This window comes from Pelophylax lessonae (assembly GCF_965119305.1).
Source record: "Pelophylax lessonae genome assembly, chromosome: 2".
NCBI classification, from domain to species: Eukaryota; Metazoa; Chordata; class Amphibia; order Anura; family Ranidae; genus Pelophylax; species Pelophylax lessonae.
In genome coordinates, this window is record NC_138769.1 from 507,766,292 (window position 1) to 507,786,977 (window position 20,686).

The following is a 20,686-nucleotide window of genomic DNA, read 5'->3' on the forward strand; positions in this document are numbered from 1 at the left end:
AAGGTTTGAGGGTGCTGCCTGTTCCATACTCCCCCTACTCCTCATCTAGCCTTTTAGGGGTACAAACAATAGTAATTGGGGCCTAGTGTGGTTGTGTACGTGTGATATACATACACTTTTTTTGGATCATATTTTCTATTCCGCTATTTAATCAAAAACCTTTGGGGATCAGTTAAATTGGGGGATAGTCTGTGTTGGTACGTGTGAGAGAGATCCACCTTTCCAAGTTGTTGGGGTTCATCTCATACTTCTGAAGGTTTGAGGGTGCTGCCTGTTCCATACTCCCCCTACTCCTCATCTAGCCTTTTAGGGGTACAAACAATAGTAATTGGGGCCTAGTGTGGTTGTGTACGTGCGAGATACATACACTTTTTTTGATCATATTTCCTATTCCGCTATTCAATAAAAACCTTTGAGGATCAATTGAATTGCGGGATAGTCTGTGTCGGTACGTGTGAGAGAGATCCACCTTTCCAAGTTGTTGGGGTTCATCTCATACTTCTGAAGGTTTGAGGGTGCTGCCTGTTCCATACCCCCCCTACTCCTCATCTAGCCTTTTAGGGGTACAAACAATAGTAATTGGGGCCTAGTGTGGTTGTGTACGTGCGAGATACATACACTTTTTTTGATCATATTTCCTATTCCGCTATTCAATAAAAACCTTTGAGGATCAATTGAATTGCGGGATAGTCTGTGTCGGTACGTGTGAGAGAGATCCACCTTTCCAAGTTGTTGGGGTTCATCTCATACTTCTGAAGGTTTGAGGGTGCTGCCTGTTCCATACCCCCCCTACTCCTCATCTAGCCTTTTAGGGGTACAAACAATAGTAATTGGGGCCTAGTGTGGTTGTGTACGTGCGAGATACATACACTTTTTTTGATCATATTTCCTATTCCGCTATTCAATAAAAACCTTTGAGGATCAATTGAATTGCGGGATAGTCTGTGTCGGTACGTGTGAGAGAGATCCACCTTTCCAAGTTGTTGGGGTTCATCTCATACTTCTGAAGGTTTGAGGGTGCTGCCTGTTCCATACTCCCCCTACTCCTCATCTAGCCTTTTAGGGGTACAAACAATAGTAATTGGGGCCTAGTGTGGTTGTGTACGTGTGATATACATACACTTTTTTTGGATCATATTTTCTATTCCGCTATTTAATCAAAAACCTTTGGGGATCAGTTAAATTGGGGGATAGTCTGTGTTGGTACGTGTGAGAGAGATCCACCTTTCCAAGTTGTTGGGGTTCATCTCATACTTCTGAAGGTTTGAGGGTGCTGCCTGTTCCATACTCCCCCTACTCCTAGCCTTTTAGGGGTACAAACAATAGTAATTGGGGCCTAGTGTGGTTGTGTACGTGTGATATACATACACTTTTTTGGGATCATATTTTCTATTCCGCTATTTAATCAAAAACCTTTGGGGATCAGTTAAATTGGGGGATAGTCTGTGTCGGTACGTGTGAGAGAGATCCACCTTTCCAAGTTGTTGGGGTTCATCTCATACTTCTGAAGGTTTGAGGGTGCTGCCTGTTCCATACTCCCCCTACTCCTCATCTAGCCTTTTAGGGGTACAAACAATAGTAATTGGGGCCTAGTGTGGTTGTGTACGTGCGAGATACATACACTTTTTTTGATCATATTTCCTATTCCGCTATTCAATAAAAACCTTTGAGGATCAATTGAATTGCGGGATAGTCTGTGTCGGTACGTGTGAGAGAGATCCACCTTTCCAAGTTGTTGGGGTTCATCTCATACTTCTGAAGGTTTGAGGGTGCTGCCTGTTCCATACTCCCCCTACTCCTCATCTAGCCTTTTAGGGGTACAAACAATAGTAATTGGGGCCTAGTGTGGTTGTGTACGTGTGATATACATACACTTTTTTTGGATCATATTTTCTATTCCGCTATTTAATCAAAAACCTTTGGGGATCAGTTAAATTGGGGGATAGTCTGTGTCGGTACGTGTGAGAGAGATCCACCTTTCCAAGTTGTTGGGGTTCATCTCATACTTCTGAAGGTTTGAGGGTGCTGCCTGTTCCATACCCCCCCTACTCCTCATCTAGCCTTTTAGGGGTACAAACAATAGTAATTGGGGCCTAGTGTGGTTGTGTACGTGTGATATACATACACTTTTTTTGGATCATATTTTCTATTCCGCTATTTAATCAAAAACCTTTGGGGATCAGTTAAATTGGGGGATAGTCTGTGTCGGTACGTGTGAGAGAGATCCACCTTTCCAAGTTGTTGGGGTTCATCTCATACTTCTGAAGGTTTGAGGGTGCTGCCTGTTCCATACCCCCCCTACTCCTCATCTAGCCTTTTAGGGGTACAAACAATAGTAATTGGGGCCTAGTGTGGTTGTGTACGTGCGAGATACATACACTTTTTTTGATCATATTTCCTATTCCGCTATTCAATAAAAACCTTTGAGGATCAATTGAATTGCGGGATAGTCTGTGTCGGTACGTGTGAGAGAGATCCACCTTTCCAAGTTGTTGGGGTTCATCTCATACTTCTGAAGGTTTGAGGGTGCTGCCTGTTCCATACTCCCCCTACTCCTCATCTAGCCTTTTAGGGGTACAAACAATAGTAATTGGGGCCCAGTGTGGTTGTGTACGTGTGATATACATACACTTTTTTTGGATCATATTTTCTATTCCGCTATTTAATCAAAAACCTTTGGGGATCAGTTAAATTGGGGGATAGTCTGTGTCGGTACGTGTGAGAGAGATCCACCTTTCCAAGTTGTTGGGGTTCATCTCATACTTCTGAAGGTTTGAGGGTGCTGCCTGTTCCATACCCCCCCTACTCCTCATCTAGCCTTTTAGGGGTACAAACAATAGTAATTGGGGCCTAGTGTGGTTGTGTACGTGCGAGATACATACACTTTTTTTGATCATATTTCCTATTCCGCTATTCAATAAAAACCTTTGAGGATCAATTGAATTGCGGGATAGTCTGTGTCGGTACGTGTGAGAGAGATCCACCTTTCCAAGTTGTTGGGGTTCATCTCATACTTCTGAAGGTTTGAGGGTGCTGCCTGTTCCATACTCCCCCTACTCCTCATCTAGCCTTTTAGGGGTACAAACAATAGTAATTGGGGCCTAGTGTGGTTGTGTACGTGTGATATACATACACTTTTTTTGGATCATATTTTCTATTCCGCTATTTAATCAAAAACCTTTGGGGATCAGTTAAATTGGGGGATAGTCTGTGTTGGTACGTGTGAGAGAGATCCACCTTTCCAAGTTGTTGGGGTTCATCTCATACTTCTGAAGGTTTGAGGGTGCTGCCTGTTCCATACTCCCCCTACTCCTCATCTAGCCTTTTAGGGGTACAAACAATAGTAATTGGGGCCTAGTGTGGTTGTGTACGTGTGATATACATACACTTTTTTTGGATCATATTTTCTATTCCGCTATTTAATCAAAAACCTTTGGGGATCAGTTAAATTGGGGGATAGTCTGTGTCGGTACGTGTGAGAGAGATCCACCTTTCCAAGTTGTTGGGGTTCATCTCATACTTCTGAAGGTTTGAGGGTGCTGCCTGTTCCATACCCCCCCTACTCCTCATCTAGCCTTTTAGGGGTACAAACAATAGTAATTGGGGCCTAGTGTGGTTGTGTACGTGCGAGATACATACACTTTTTTTGATCATATTTCCTATTCCGCTATTCAATAAAAACCTTTGAGGATCAATTGAATTGCGGGATAGTCTGTGTCGGTACGTGTGAGAGAGATCCACCTTTCCAAGTTGTTGGGGTTCATCTCATACTTCTGAAGGTTTGAGGGTGCTGCCTGTTCCATACTCCCCCTACTCCTCATCTAGCCTTTTAGGGGTACAAACAATAGTAATTGGGGCCCAGTGTGGTTGTGTACGTGTGATATACATATACTTTTTTTGGATCATATTTTCTATTCCGCTATTTAATTTAACTGGGCCTCCATGCGAGACCTGTGTGCCTTGTTGCGCTGTTTTGAGTACTCCACCAACATGGCCAGTGGCAATGACGCCGTTCTCAGCTTAACTATCCCACTTCTATGCCTCCTTGAAAAAACAATTCGGGCGATGATGGAAGAGGATGTGGCACAGGATGAGGAGGAGGAGGAGGATGAAGAGGTAACATTTCCAAGGCTTTCAGGGCAGTCATTCGCAAGGGGCTCCGAGGGTGGGTTCCTGCACACGCAAACGCCAGGGACGCAATTGTCCAGCAGGGGCACAGTTCTGGAGGATGAGGAGGATGAGGAGGAGGAGGAGCTGGAGGAGGAGATGGAACCATGTTCACAGCAGGGTGGCACCCAGGCCAGCTCATGGCCATCACTGGTGCGTGGCTGGGGGGATACAGAGGACACGGACGATACACCTCCCACAGAGGACAGCCTTTCGTTGCCTCTAGGCAGCCTGGCACACATGAGCGATTACATGCTGCAGTGTCTCCACAACGACCGCCGAGTTGCCCACATTCTAACTTGTGCTGATTACTGGGTGGCCACGCTGCTGGATCCCCGTTACAAGGACAACGTACCGTCCTTAATTCACTCACTGGAGCGCGATCGCAAGATGCGCGAGTACAAGCGCACGCTGGTAGACGCCATGCTGCTGGCATTCCCATCTGACAGCGGGGCCACAGTGGAAGCACAAGGCAGAGGAGGAGGAGGAGGAGGTCGCCAACGCAACCAGGGCACCGCCAGCACCTCAGAAGGCAGGGTTAGCATGGCCGAAATGTGGAAAAGCTTTGTCAGCACGCCACAACAAACAGCAGCACCAGCAGCTCAGATGGAACGTCTTAGCAGGAGGCAGCATTTTACCAACATGGTGGAGCAGTATGTGTGCACACGCCTACATGTAGTGAATGACGGGTCTGCCCCCTTCAACTTCTGGGTCTCCAAATTGGGCACATGGCTTGAGCTTGCCCTTTACGCCTTGGAGGTGCTGGCGTGCCCTGCAGCCAGTGTATTATCTGAACGGGTATTTAGCACGGCTGGGGGCGTTATAACAGACAAGCGCAGCCGCCTGTACAGAGACAATGTGGACAAGCTCACGTTCATTAAAATGAACCAGGCATGGATCCCACGGGACTTTTCCGTACCTTATGCAGAATAGCAATGGATACCGACCTTACCCACCCATTGTTCCATTTTTGCTCTTTCTCACTCTTTTGGGGTGTACCCTCATTTAAAATTTTTGAAAAGAAGCAGTGTTGGCTACCTCGTCCTCCTCCTCAGGGCCAGATTAATGTAGGGGCTATTGGAGCTGCAGCTCCAGGCCCCTACCTTTTATATAGGCCCCGGGTTGGCCATATTCACTGTTACCGCTCTTCTGTCACTTGTAAACACAGAAGTCTGGCTTCTATGCTCGCTTCCCCAGGCAGCACCCTCAGAACCTCCCCACACAGCGTGAAGGCCGGACAAGGAGGGACAGTTGGCGATGCATGGATGTGTTTATGGGCTTCAGAGACAGCATCCCATGTTGAATTAGGCATGCATGGCTGCACCCTTCCTCCTCTGGGTGCATGGCAAGGCACGGCCCTTAAGGCCCTTCAAAATCCTCAGCACCAAGCCCATGATGCTGTTAATCCGGCCCTGGTCCTCCTCCACCGCCGCTTCCACCTACACCGCCCATAGGTGTGCGCAGCCTATTGCATTAAGGTGTGCACCCCAAAGTTGAAATACACATGCATGTGTTTGCCAGCAGGGAGAGTAATGTATCGGGGCCATGTACCTGTAGGCAAGGAGAAATAGAGCAGAGCAGGTCCCAGGGAGATCTTTCCCATCTCCTCACTGGCAATGCTATGTGCCCTAGGTGATTAGGGTGTGCCCAGGCACACCCAGCACACCCTGTGCGCACGCCTATGTCACCGCCACATCCACCACCACCTCAACCTCCCTCCTACTCCATATGGGCCTCGTCCTTCAGAGATGAAGAAGAACATTGTTTTATTTTTCTGTTTTTTTTTTGTTGTTTTAAGTTATTTCCCTATCCACATTTGTTTGCAGAGCACTTGCCATGCTCTTAATTACGTTTTGCTGCCATTTGCAGCACTCTAGCCCTTTCCTTTGGTGTTTTAGAGCCATTTTAGTGCCTTAAAGTTCGGGTCCCCATTGACTTCAATGGGGTTCGGTGTCCGGGAAAAGTTCGGTAAAAGTCCGGGACACGGACCCGGACTTTTTTTTAAAGTTCGGCCGAACCCGTCGAACACGGACATCTAGGTGTTCGCTCAACCCTAATTGCAAGATATTCTGTGGACAGTTGTCTTTCATACACATAAGTTGTCTTTAGGAGCACCTTCTTAAATTGACATGAATAATCTGTGTACCACAGGAGCATATACTGTAGTCAGTCTGTGGGAGCCAGAATTATTGTTGGTTGGTGGGGGATCAAATACTTATTTCTCTTTCGTTCACTGACAGACACAGCTTCAAGTCTACAGACCATTGGGCTTATGCTCTTGCTCTCGAAAAGCAGGACTAGGCGGAAAACTTTTATATACCAAACTTTTAGGTATACCATCACTTCCTGCTGTAGGACAAGTTTTTCTGCCTAGTTCAGGAGTAAGGACCTGGCTCTCTGCTGGGATCTGCCGTCCTGGCATTTTTTCCTATTTAAATTGATTTTTTTTTTTTTTACTTTTTTGTTTCTGTGTGAACTACAATAAAATTATGGTCTTCCCAGTCTGGCCTGCGAGTGCGACCCAACTACTAGCTCCGCGCTAAGTTGGCAGCGACATAGTCCCACTGGATGGGGGCTGACCAGCAAGTGAAACACCTCGCAAGGTCGCATAGCACTGGTCACGATAGCAGTCACGACCACGAGTCACGAGTCGCAGCATATCTCAGGCCACAGCACCACCATTCCAAGATGGTGCAGTAGACCGCTGGGAATGGCGCCCACCTGGTGACCATGGTATGGTGAGTAGTGTCCCCCCTCCTTTCCTGCGGAATTGTTGGGGTGATCACAGCCCCCCCCCAGGAATGGTAGGCCACCCTGTGTCTTTCCTCCCTCCTTGTGCTTCCCCCTTGCAGGGTTCCTCCTTAAATTTGGATGCCCTCACCTGTCCCCTGTACCCCTAATTGGGTAGGGGGGCTACATGGCTCTGGCCTGGAGGAGCAGTGGGTGATGTCGCTGGCGTTCCCAGTTAGGGGTGTCCATACCTAGGTGCTGCGGGGGGGGGGGGGGGTGAGGGTCCTCTCTGGGGTCCAGAGTCCCGTGCAGCGCTGCGTGGTACCGCCATTTTTCCGTGGTCTCTGTGATTCCCGGTTCGGCTCCCATGTTTCTGTAATTCAGCGGCCATGTTTTTGGTTTCCCCATAGACTTGCATTGGTGGCCATTTTCCTGTAGTCGGAGACAGTGCTAAAGCTGTGGGGGCCTCTAGTGTCAAGTCAGCATTTCCTCTTCCTCTTTCCAGCAGTGTGGCAGATCATTTTGGCGCTTTCCAGCTCATGTGGGGAGTCTCTGGGGGTACACTATCCTTCCTTGCTGTATACAGCGCCGCGGGTGCGCTGCTCCTTGTGGTGCCACAGCGGTGCACAGGGGGGAGGGGACTCCTGTTTTAAAAAAATAAATACATTTTTTCTTGCTGAGCAGCGGTCCCGCTTAACCCTTTATGGTCACGGAGCCTGGGGATCTCATTTCACCACCCGATCCACTCCTGGAAGCTGCGGAACCCTCTGATTCTCAGTCTGCATTGGAAGCCATGACGGAAGCCCTGCAGTCACTAGTAGCCAAAATAGATATGGCCCTGCAAAGGAGACCTGGCAAGAAGCGCCCTCAGATTCTGAGGTGAATTTGGCTGCCGCAGACGAGAGTCAGTCCACTCGGTCTGCGTCCACGCACGCTGAGTGCTCTAATATTGAGGGTGAGTCGTCCTCCTCCTCTGCAGCTGCACATGAAAAAATGCTGGTGGAGGCCCTGATTGTATTAGTGCGGGAAACTTTAAAGTTGGAGGACTCAGCTGCTGCTGAGTGGGCGACGCCGGTGCACTTTGGCACATGCAAATTTTCCAAGGTGGATAAGGTTTTTACCTTTCCTGCTTGGTCAGTGGGGTTCCCCGAAAGGTATGGTTGGTATGCCAAAGTGTTTTGCTAGAAGATATCCCTTTGAGGAGTCTCTGCTGAAGAAACTGACAGTTCCACCGTCAGGGGACTCTCAGATTTCCAGGCTGAATAAGACCACAGTTTTGCCGGAGGAAGATTCCCCGTCTTTTAAGGACCCCGTGGACAAAGGAGTGGAGGCTCTGGTCCAGTACCTTTTCACAGTGGCTGTTTCAATTTTAGGACTGTATTTGCTATCACCTTGGTATCCCAGACCTTAACAGAATGGGTTAAAGTTTTGCGCCAGGCTCTGGAAGGGAGTCATTTGATTTAAGGGTTACAGGATATTTGTGATGCATCCCTGGATGCGGCTCCCCTGGTCGGTAGGGTTTCTGCGAAGGCAGTGATTCTTCGCCGCATGATCTGGCTGAAGTACTGGTCAGCTGACCAGGCTTCTAAAAAGGCACTAACTGATCTTCTCTTTGTAGGTGACCGTTTGTTCGGTGCCTCTATGGAAGAAATCATTAAGAATACTTTGCTTCCACAGGCTGCTAAACGCAAGGAACCTCGCCGTAAGAGAGGTCCCTTGTTTTGGGCTCACAAGCTGCCCTTTCATCCGTCTAGATTGCAAGAAAAAGGCTCGAGATCCACCCGTAACTTTGCGGGAAGCTCCAAGAGATCCTGGAATGGCAAGTCTAAATCGGTTTCTCTGGTTCTGCAGACAAGCCTTCCCCAGCCTGAAGGGGGGCCCTCACCTGCATCTGGGGTGGGAGGACGTCTTCGTCTTTTTCCAGATCCGTGGACCTTATTTGTTCAGGACAAATTGGTCCATGAACTGATTTGGTTCGGTTACAAAATCGAGTTTCAGTCCTTGCCTCCAGCAAGATTCTTTCCTTCCAACTTATGCCTGTCTCCAGAGCAGCTACAGGGACTCTACAGAGCAGTGCAGGACCTGTTAGCACAAGGAGTTATTGTGCCGGTTCCAGAGTCGGAAGGTTTCCAAGCTGTTTATTCAAATCTGTTTACAGTTTCCAGGAGGAAAGGCAAGGTTCATGCAATATTGGATCTCAAGGCTCTGAACCACTTTGTGCGGGTTCAGAAATTTCAAATAGAGTCCACCTGCACAGTAGTAGCCTTCCTTCATCTAGGAGATCTCGTGACTTCTATCGATCCTAAGGACGCTTACCTTCATATTGCAATATGTCGGGCATCAGCTTTTTCTTTGTTTTGCTGTGGGCGGGGGGCACTTTCAATTTGTGGCTTTACCCTTTGTTCTCGCTTCGACTTGCTTCAACTGTTCACAATGGTTTTGGCCCCAGTGTTGGTCTTGTTACGGCAGAAGGGGATCGTGGTACTGGGTTACCTAGATGATCTGCTTCTGCGTGCAGAGTCTTCTTTGGCTCTAGAAGCCGACTTGGAGATTATGGTGTGAGCTCTGCAGGAGTTCGGGTGGACACAGAATATTCAGAAATCAGCACGTCTCTATCCACAAAGCTGGACTACTTGGGGTCTGACACTGGATTCAGCCCAGATGTTTCTTCCTCAGACAAAACTACTGAAGCCACAGGAGGCTGTTCGGCTCCTGTTGTCCAACCATCAATCTTCTCTCAGGATTTGCATGCAAGTACTGGGTCTGATGGTCTCCACGTTTTGAGGCGGTTCCATTTGCACAGTTCCACACCAGACCTTTGCAAAGGGAGATTCTGATCGAATGGAACAAGGATCCGCTGTCATTGGACAATCTAATTCTGTTGAGTCGGGGTTCGAGGGAGTCTCTCCTTAGTGCCTCTTGGGTCTTCCGTCATCAGGCTTCAGTGGTTCAGGTGAGCAAGGCGGCTACTTGGTCGTCTGTACGCACATTCACAAAATTTTATAAAGTGGATGTACTTGCATCTTCGGATACGGCGTTTGGCTGGCTGCGGTTGCGAAGGCTTACGCTTCTTGAGGGTGAAAAATGTTTCTAATGGTGAGCTCCAGTTGTTCCTAGTTGGCTATGTTTAGCCTTGTTGGGAATTCTGTGTTTGCTGTGTTTTTTCCCCACCCCTCATGTTGCACTGTTTTGGTCTGAAGACTTGAAGCTGTGTCTGGCAGTGAACGAAAGAGTGAACTGGATTTTTGTCTTACTGTAAAATCCTTTTCTCTGAGGTTCACTGACAGACATAGCACCTGCCCCTCTTTTGGGGTTGAGTTATTTGTTATTCTGACACTGCTTGTTACAAACTGGAAGTCCTACAGCAGGAAGTGATGGTATACCTTCTGGGACAGCCCCAGGGGTGTAACCAAAAAGGTTTCTGCCTAGTCCTTCTCCTTGAGAGCAAGAGCATAAGCCCAATGGTCTGAAGACTTGAAGGTGTGTCTGTCAGTGAAACTAAGAGAAAAGGATTTTATGGTAAGAAAAATCCAGTTTTTACTCACTGAACTGCAACTCAATTTATAACATTTGTATTATGTGTTTTTTTTTTTTTTTGGGATTTTTAGTTGATATTCTGTCTCTATCATTTAAAATACACCTATGATAACCATTATTGTGGGAAAACTTACAAAATCTGCAGGGGATCAAATAATTATTTTCGCCACTGAACTTTACTTCTTATCATCTATTGTCTAAAGAAGTGGGTTATTGGACAAGAAACTCGTAGAGCCATATACCCCTAAATCGTCTGGGTTCAAAGGGAAATTATAGGTAGTTTTATCCACTAACTTGTTATACCATTAATTTGTGATGGATGACAAAATTTAAACAATTGGGGGCACGTTTGTACTAGATTGCTTTTAACAAAATAATGAAGTGTTTTAATGGTTGAAATGACGTAATAAAAATATTTGGAATTTTATGTAAGTATTATTGTGTAAGTTATGCCTCAAAAATCCCATTATATATTTTATTTTAATTGCTTTTTTAGGGATGTGGCATGTTTTTTGAAGCCAATACGTTATACTTCTGAGCGATCACATGACCACTGATCATTGCTCTCCTCTCTGTCCATCCAGCACTCAGTGGACCACCGTGCTGGAGAGGGGGGTGGGCGCAGCTGACTTTAGCCACACACTGAGAGCCAGCTGTCAATCAGGCTGCTAGGTGGAACCTGACAACATGGTCATGATCCTTCTAGAATCTGGAGCTGCCCTTTGGTGTCAGCTGACAGTGAGCTTTAACCTGCTGTCAGCTGATTTTGGGTAACAGGAGAGCAAAAAAAAAAAAGTGTGTTTTTCTGTGAAGTATGGCCAAAGTATGGCTTTTTAGAAACTGCAGATATATAGCTGCCTGTACAAGCTGACAGGTCTGAGCCATGGATGTTTTTTATGATACGCTAATCCCCAAGCCTTATTTATCAATCTGATTTAAAACAAGAACTGTCTGTATTAGTCCATGGCACCCAATCAGATGAACATGCAATCCTGCACTGGGGTATCCTGTTTCTGAAAGCAAGTTTGCGTTAAATTGGTTGCAATCTGACACTTTAATAAATTAAGCCCTGAGCGTGTTTTCTTTTTTTTTTTTTTTTTTGTGAACTACATTATTATATGCTTGGTGGCATTGTGTAAACACTTGGCTGAACTAATATGTTGCATCTCTTAATTACTGAGAACCAATAGAAAAGCAGAACATGGAGTGTGAATTCTAGGCACAAGTCTAGGTACAGCGACCTCAGCAAAGGTCTGTTCATTTCATCCTCGCTGATTACCCAAATAAAATGTGCTGTGCCTGGGGCCTAATCCGATGACCCTTGCTTGGATTTTATCTGGTGTAACCTCATTATCCACAGCAGAGGTTTTGGCTATACAAGCCTGAAATTCCCCAGGGGATCTCACTGAATTATTTGATTCCATTCACAGTGAAGTGGCCCTAATCAACAGCAGTCAACATCTGATGGGGTTAATGTGTTAACCCTTTCGCTGCTGCAAAGTTTTGGCCGCAGATCAACAGGGATATTTGTAATTGGCTTAAAGAAAAAAAAAAATACTTCTCTGCACATAAATTTGTGTAAGCCAGGCAGTCATGCCTATTATATATTTTGATGTTATTAATTATATTGTACAAAATGTAATAAGATTTGAATACAGGGATGTACAAAATTTAATGAAATAATAATACATTGTGTTATACTGTATAGTTTGTATTTACATGTTTTTTTAAAGTGTTACTAAACCAAAGACCCTGCATTCACTATATCTGGTCTCCCACAGTGCACAGAACATGGAATCTAAATTATTTTAGTAAATATAAACTGCTAAATACCTTTTCTCATCAGCAGTATAAAGCAGTCTTGTGACTTCTATCAAGTGTCTGGTTAAAGCTTGTAGGAGGAGTTTTCATTCTCCTCTGACTGTCCTATGAGGCTGCATGACCCCTGACCCTCTATCTGTCCTATGAGGCTGCATGACCCCTGACCCTCTGTCTCTACAGTGCTTATTGGCCCTGTGCTGATCACATGCACCCTCCCAAGAAAAAAAAAAACTCTAGCAATACACCTCAAACTGAGCATATGCTTGCTGCTATTGCTGTTATGAGATGGTAATGTTCCTAGTTATTTATGTGGAGTACAGTACACCTCCACCGTTATAGAGAGCAGAAGATGTAGTAAAACACCTGGTCCTACAGGGGCAACACTGATCTCTCACAGTTACAGTAACGGGGAGTCAAACTGGCGGCCCTCCAGCCGATGCGGAACTACAATTCCCATCATGCTTCTGCCTGTGAGAGTCATGCTTGTAACTGTCAGCCTTGCAATGCCTCATGGGACTTGCAGTTCTTCAACAGCTGGAGGGCAACCAGTTTGACACCTGTGCATCTAGGACAAGAAATGGCAGGATCAACAGCTGATATAAAAGAAGAGAAAGAAAACTTTTGCATCAACTAAATGTAAGGGTTGGTACCCTACAATTCACTGAATTTTTGTTATTGGATATGGGTAAGCCACATGGTCAATTCATAATGTGATCGTTGGCTCAAAATAAAGTGTTTCCCAAGTCTATGGTTAACTTTACAAGTGACAATTGGCAAGATGGAAAAAAGGATGTATATAAAATATGAGGTGTTAAAGGGGTATAACTACACATAACAATGAATATACCCTCGACACAATTCTGGACCTGTTCTTGTGCCCAAATATCCTCTAGTTAACCTCATTATGTTTATTTTTTTTAATGGAATCATGTTATTTTTTATTTATTTTTTGATAACTGTCTGTGTCTGACTGGGAATATTCCTCTGCACTTAAAGTGGCTGTAAACCTCAGGCATGGAATATGAACAAAGCACATCCCTCTATAGTGTCTACTTGTCTCAATGCAGAGCGCTAAGTGTCATTTCTGTCTGCTGCCCCATTTCTCTGACAGCGGCATCGGTAACTTCTGACAAGTTTTCCTGACACCAAGAGAAAAAAGGGGACAGGGGAGAGAGCTCCAGCACACAGCCTGTGATTGACAGCCTCAGCTCTGTTTCTGGGTTTTGTGTGAAGGGGGGTCTGTCTCTTCTCTCTAATCAGCTCTCAGAGCTCTCCTCTCTAAGGTCTGCATTGAGTAATTTCAGCTCTCCAGTCCCCTTTTTCTGAAAGCTCAGACAAGCTTCATAAATTCTGGACTTTGAACGACTGTAGAGAAGCTATTGGGGTTTGAGCTATTTGCTCTTTTCTGTTGTAACGCAGGTCAGTGACCAGATCTGAACCTAGTTGCTCTCCCCACCTTGGGTCTTTATTCCCCATGTTTGCATGGAAACCCCCATAGCATTTGCAGCGAAAAAGCAATGTAGAACTGGCCAGAAGAGGGATTTCTTTGATGCAGTTGACTAGCTTAAACATGTATTACAATATATGTGAACTAAATATCCCTGTTTTTCATTGCATAGCTTGCTGGAAAGGGTGTAGTAGTGTGCAGAGGGTCTGTCCAGAATTTGTAGTGTTAACATGTGGTCACACCCCTTTGGCACCTGTTAGTTCAAATACATGAGCAAGCTATTGGGATTTGAGTATAGGTATATCTCTTTTCTGTAGAGAAGATAAGACTGCAGATAAATGGGTACAAATTTAGTAGGAGAATTGGTTTAAGTTTTGTGGATCAGCTGAGGCCACTGCACTGGGTATATGTAGGGTTTACATTACAACCACGTTAAACTGGCTATACAAAGATGAAAATTCACTTGATCCCTTTCTGAATTGGCCGAAATTAGTTCTATGGGTGGTCTTGTTGGCACTGTCCGGCTCAACGAGGCAGTTTTCAAATCATCTTTTGTCAAAAGAGTGAGGTAGAAATGCCTTGGTTGAATTGCATCTAGTGAGATGCAGGCACCATTCATGTATTCTGTCAGCTGCCGGTACCAGCTGTCAAAATGCAACAGCTGGCACTGTAGATTTGTCTGTCCACGCTGTATTGGCTACATGCATATGGCAGCATTTGCCTTTGCAGCCTAAAGATGCTGCATAATTCTGGTGCCTGGGAAGTCCTAGGGTTGCATATAGCCATCCATAGACCTGAATAGTGGAAGCTGGCTGTATGCAGCTATGCGCTGTTATTTGCATTAAGTAGTGCATGCGCACAGATGTAATTCACTGAACACACACAACATGCAGTCGGTGCATTATGACTGTGTGTGCGTTACTATAATCAAATATTGGTACAGTTGCTCATAGACATGAATGGATGAAGCATGAAGCTCTAGGACATCCCGGGCACCAAAAATGTATGCTGCATGGACAAATGCACCCATGTGTATGTAGCCATAATGTGCAAGGGGGAATGAAGTGATGTCTCTAGTTCAGACTGAAGGGTTGAACGAAAGAAACACAGGTATGCATGAATATGGACCGTAGAGTGAGTACCTGGATTAAAAGCTGGCTGCAGGGGCGAGTACAAAGGGTGGTGATAAATGTGGCGTACTTTGAATGATCTGGTGTGGAAAGTGGGGTCCCCCAAGGATCTGTCCTGGGACCAATCCTATTTAATTTATTCATAAATTACCTAGAGGATGGGATAAACAGCACAATCTCCGTATTTGTGGACAATACTAAATTAAGCAGGGCAATAACTTCTACGCAGGGTGTGGAAATCTTACAAGATGACCTGAACAAAATTATGGGGTGGGCATCTACATGGCAATTTAGGTTTGATATTGAAAAATGTAAGGTAATGCATTTGGGTGCCAGAAATACGAACGCAAGTTACTCACTAGGGGGAGAGCCCTTGGGAAAATCTAAGATGGAAAAGGACCGGGGGGTCCTGGTAGATGGGGGGATTCACTCCAGAGATAAAACAATAATTCTCCCACTCTACAAGACTCTGGTCCGGCCGCATCTGGAGTATGCTGTCCAGTTCTGGGCACCGGTCCTCAGAAAGGATGTGCTGGAACTGGAGAGAGTCCAGAGAATGGCAACGAAGCTAATAAAGGGACTGAAGGACCTTAGCTATGAGGAAAGACTGCAAGCATTGAGCCTATTCTCTCTAGGGAAGAGACGCTTGAGAGGGGGGAAAGATATCAATGTACAAATACTGTACTGGCGACCCTAGCATAAGGAACAAACTATTCAGTGAAAGGGAAAATAAAAGGACTTGTGCTCATTCGTTAAATTTAGAAGAGAAGCGGTTTAACCTTCAACTGTGTAAAGGGTTCTATACCGTCAGAGCAGTAAGGATGAGGAATTCTCTTCCACAAGCAGTGGTATCAGCGAGGAGCATCAATAGTTTCAAAAACGATTAGATGGGCACCTTAGCTGCCACAACTTACAGGGGTATACAATGTACTATTGACATAATACACACCACACACACATACGTGTGCGCGAACACACGCGCACACACACACACACATCATAGGTTGAAATGGATGGAATGGTGTCTTTTTTCAACCTCACTAACTATGTAACTATGACTACTCCAGTGTTCAGAAAGTATATATGTAGCACTGCCCCCTAGAGGGCTGCTGGATATTACACTTTAGGGATTCCCCTGGGTTACCAGTAACAACTGTTTGCAGAAAACTTAATACTTTAAGTTCTTGGCTCAGTCAAAGATCAGTCCAGGGGTTGTAGTTTTTTGTGGTTTTATTTAAATTGGGATGGGAGAAGGGATGAGTGGGATACTCCAACTGTTAACTATTCACAATGCTGAGGACTTTTAACTTGAGAATGCGGCAAGACCGCTACTTCATTAGGCCACTTGAATGAAGATGAGGTAAGTGTTCCTATAGTATTTCTCTTCAGAGTACTTCCCTTTCTTTCTGGGCTAGCTGACACCTGTCCACTGATTCTACACTCCAGAGTGGTCCCCTTCCTGGGCAGACCCCTGGGCAAGTTCCTCTGTACTCACGACCCTGTTTTTCCAGATTCTCCAATGCCCCAACTCCTGTAGTCAGGTCTCCTGGACCTCCAAGTTCAGCCTCACACCACCGGTACACTAGGCCGACTGCCTGTGACCACAAACAACTGCTGCAGAAGAGGAAGCAGCCGCCACCCTCCTTCTGGGACCTGGCTTCCCACCCAAAGACCTCTACCTCATGTGCCTGTGGCTTTTTATACCCTGTCCCATAATGCACCACTCTCTATGCCAGCCCCTGGGACAGTACCAAAAGCCTGTGTGTCATTGGTCAGGTTTCCTCCAGCATCCAATGTGCCTCCCCATTGGATCAGCTGGGGACACTCCCTGAGACCAGATGAATCACACACTGGGCACACTGAGTAGACCTAACTAAAAATCCTGCTCCCTGATAAGCGGAGTGCATAACAATTTTGTCTGCTGCTCTTCTGGTAAGCAGAAAGAGCCAAAACTACACTCTCTACCTAGCACCTGACTAGAAGGGTGCTACATAGATATATCTAGGAGGTGCCACCTCTACCAACTATGTTTCATCAATGCAGCTCTCCTCACACTGGGGAATCTTGACAGAAACTGTAAAAACACACTTGTGTTTTTACAGTTATTGAACGAGAACAAATTTAAATTGTATTGCAAGTTGTACTCTCTTGAAACTCAATAAGTAAGAGGACATCTCTCTGAAGTTAGGAACATTTTCTCATAGGGCTTGATCACACTAGCTGCTGCATTGCAGCGCAGCGGTTGGTGTGTGATGCGGTCCAGTTGAAATCAGCACAGAGATGATGCGCTAATGCCCTTTTTTTTTTAAATGAACTTTATTGAGATGTCACACAGATGTTTCATACAGTCCAGTTGCCGGCCATGCAGTGTGAGGCAGTAGATTGTTTTGCTCTGCGCAGCACTGAAAAAAAGAAAAACGCAATGGTGTGAACTAGGCAGATAGGGAGACAAGACATTTTGTCCCATCCTGAGGTGGGACTGCACTGGAATAGTCACCAAACGTAGTCCCTCCACATCTGGTGTAACTGGACCCTTAGAAAGTTGTCAATGGAACAAGTATTTCCTTAGGAAAAAGAGCTTTAAGGAAACGCATCAACCTGCTGAGATCGCCAATTGCTCGGTCATCCATTGCCATGTTGATTGTGAATTTTTTAGAGTGTCATGTGCATTACATCTGTTGTATGCGAGTGTTTATTTGGCTGTTTGATTTACTTTAATAAACCTTGGATAATGCAACTAGGCGTTTGTGCCCCTTGTGTGTTTTTTAGCAGTTGTTAGTTGGATTCCCCTGTCTGAGGAGGGCTGCATCGCTGAAGCATAGTCCTTTAAAATTACATAGACCGAACGTCTATCCCTGACTGGTGGCTGTCCTTTTAAGCACTGAAGGAATTGTTTTTTCATTATAAAGTGTTACTAAACCCAGGACCCTGCATTCACTGTATCTGGTTTCCCACAGTACACAGAACATGGAAATGCAATTATTTTTGTAAATATAAACTAATACCTTTTGTCATCAGTAGTATATAGCAGTCTTGTGACTTCTACCAGTGTCTGGTAAAAGCTTGTTTGAGGAGCTCTTATTCTACTTTGACTGTCCTATGAGATTGCAGGGCCCCTGACCCTCTGTCTGGACAGTGCTGATTGGACCTGTGCTGATCACATGCACCCTTCCAAGAAAAAAAAAAAAAGTCTCTAGCAATATACACCAACCTGAGCATGTGCAGAGTGCTCCTAAGACTCTGATCTATTAGGAGATGGATTGGGGACAGTGGAAGAAGGGCAGGATCGGAGAAGACAGGATAAAACAGCCTTTTTTACATAATGAGGGGAAGTAACCCCTTGGGTTCAACAGTAAGTATAACAAGCATGCTTTACTGCATATACAGGCTGATTTTACCGTTGTGGGTCTAGTAACACGTTAAAAGCGGAGGTTCCTGGTTAGCATTTATATGCTTAAGCTGACCAACTCTGTCAACTTCTGCAATGGGACCACCGAGCAAGAAGCGTGCAGGAAAGTGTATCTTGCATTCCACACTTTTACAAAATCTGCCTCAAAAATCTTCAATTTTATATATCACCTGAATCTTTTTTTTTACAATTCTGTGAATTTTCTGATTGTATTATTTATACTGTAGAAAGAAATGTGAAATTAATGTTTCAGTTAAAACAGGTTGTTTCGTTCGGCTGGTTTGAGATCATTCTCATTCACATTCCAGCTGTGTTGTGGTTTCAGTGACTCTATGGCTCCCTGTTTATCCACACCAGCAGCCAGCCCAGCTCCAGTGTTTTACTGCTAACTAAACCTCATTATTAAGTCACGAAACTAACAAAGGAGTTTTATTCCACCTTAACCTTGCACACAATCCTTTAACAAATTAATTAATCCTAATGAATTAACACTTCATTTATTTAAACGTGCTACAGTTCATGAATTAAATTTTCATGCAGTGATTAAAGGCTGCTAAAATATGCATGATTTCGTTAAAATTTTATCATAAATCAGGGCAATGTGTTCCATGACAAGGCAACTATTTTTCCAGCCCCTTTGTAGATTCTTTGGTGAATGAACAAAATAGGGGGGAGTCCCTCTTATTGATGACGAAGGGGTGGGATCATTGTGAATTTTAGGGACTTTGTACCACACGGAGGGCACAAAAAAAAGAAAATAAACATGTTCTTTAGTAAGCAAGGGATGTCTTTTTTGTATATGTTATGAGACTGGGAGTTTTCTTAGGAAATAAAAGAGATTTATTAAGATGTATAGATGATCCCAGTTAAAAGTTTTCTTTTTCCTAGAATTTTGTGGAAATTTGGAAAATTTCCGCAAAATTTCACCGTTTCGATGATGTGCATTAGAGTCAAAGAGGTGAAATTATTATATAGGATTTAAATAGCGCCAACAGTTTGCGCAGCGCTTTACAATGTAGAGGGGGACGGTACAATTACAATACAGTTGGAATAGGAGAGCCCACTCATAAATGAGGGCAGTTTTTAATGGGCCATACACACTATAAGATTTTCTGAAGACTTTTTCCTTTAGATTTACCAAAAACATATAATATGAGGTCAAACCTAAACGCTTTTTAATTTGTATGCAATCTGGCAGGCCCTTGTACTACATAGAAAAGGTAAATCTGAAGGAAAAAGTCTTCAGAAAATCTTATAGTGTGTATGGCCCTTTAGGGTGCTTCAAAGGATTCCGTTGGTTTACAGAAGCCCTTTATATTCTGGCCGTTCTTGTGCCAAAAACTACCACGTGTTAGATTCATTATTTTTTACCTTTTTTTTTTTCCATTTAAAGGAAAAATCCATAGAAATAAAAGTAAATAAAAATTTAAAGGGACAGTACACAAATATTAAAATACATAGAAAACGTGGAAAATAAACATACAGTAATCCCCCGCTACATCGCGGTTCAGTTTTTGCGGTCCCGGTAATTCGCGTTTTTTTTTTGTAATGTTATTTTAACATAGAAACATAGAAACATAACATTTTACTATATAAATCATTAAAAATGAAAGATTTTTGTGTTTTTCATAGCTCTTGCTCTGTCTCTAAGTATCTTTTATGTGTTTAAATGAGTTTCTATTGTTTTAAAAGTGTGTTTAAAGACCTTAAAATGCTTTTACACGTACAGTGACAGTAAAAAAAATCATGCCTACAATGCATTTTAATAGGGTTTTTCTATTTCGCGGAATTTCACTTTTCGCGGCTGGGTCCGGAACGTAACCCCCGCAATGGAGGGGGGTTTACTGTAAATGCTAAACAATAAATGAAATAAGCTATTACAGTGCACTCTCTAACAAGCAGGGCCATCCTACCCTTCTTGTATTGAAATGACTGTCTTTATATTGTAAAGTACTGCGCAAACTGTTGCCACTATATAGATTCTGCAAAAAAATAATAAGCTACCATAAATGTAACACACATGGGTTTGAATTACCAAAGGCAAATAAGCTATTCACTATGCAAGGGAAATTGCACTTTGCAAAGGAATTTTCCCCCCAGAGCTTAGTGAATGTGGTGAAATTTCATCTTGCAAAGAATATCCAATTATATGCAAGGAAAAAAAAAACATCAATGCTTGCACATGATTGAATGATGGATGTCAGCAGAGCTGCACCTCATTCACTAAACTCTAGGGAAAGTCCCAATTCAGATAGAACAGTCTGTTTGCCTTTATTAAATCAACCTCAAAATCTCTAGATAAAAAATAGATTTTTGTTTTTCTAAGTGAATTTTCCCCAGGTAGCTAAATTGAGAGATTTGCTCTGTAAAATGTATTTGATGGCAAAGTTGGTCATTTTTAGTGCAATCAGTTTTGCTGCAATCACTCCTACTATTTTAGATTCT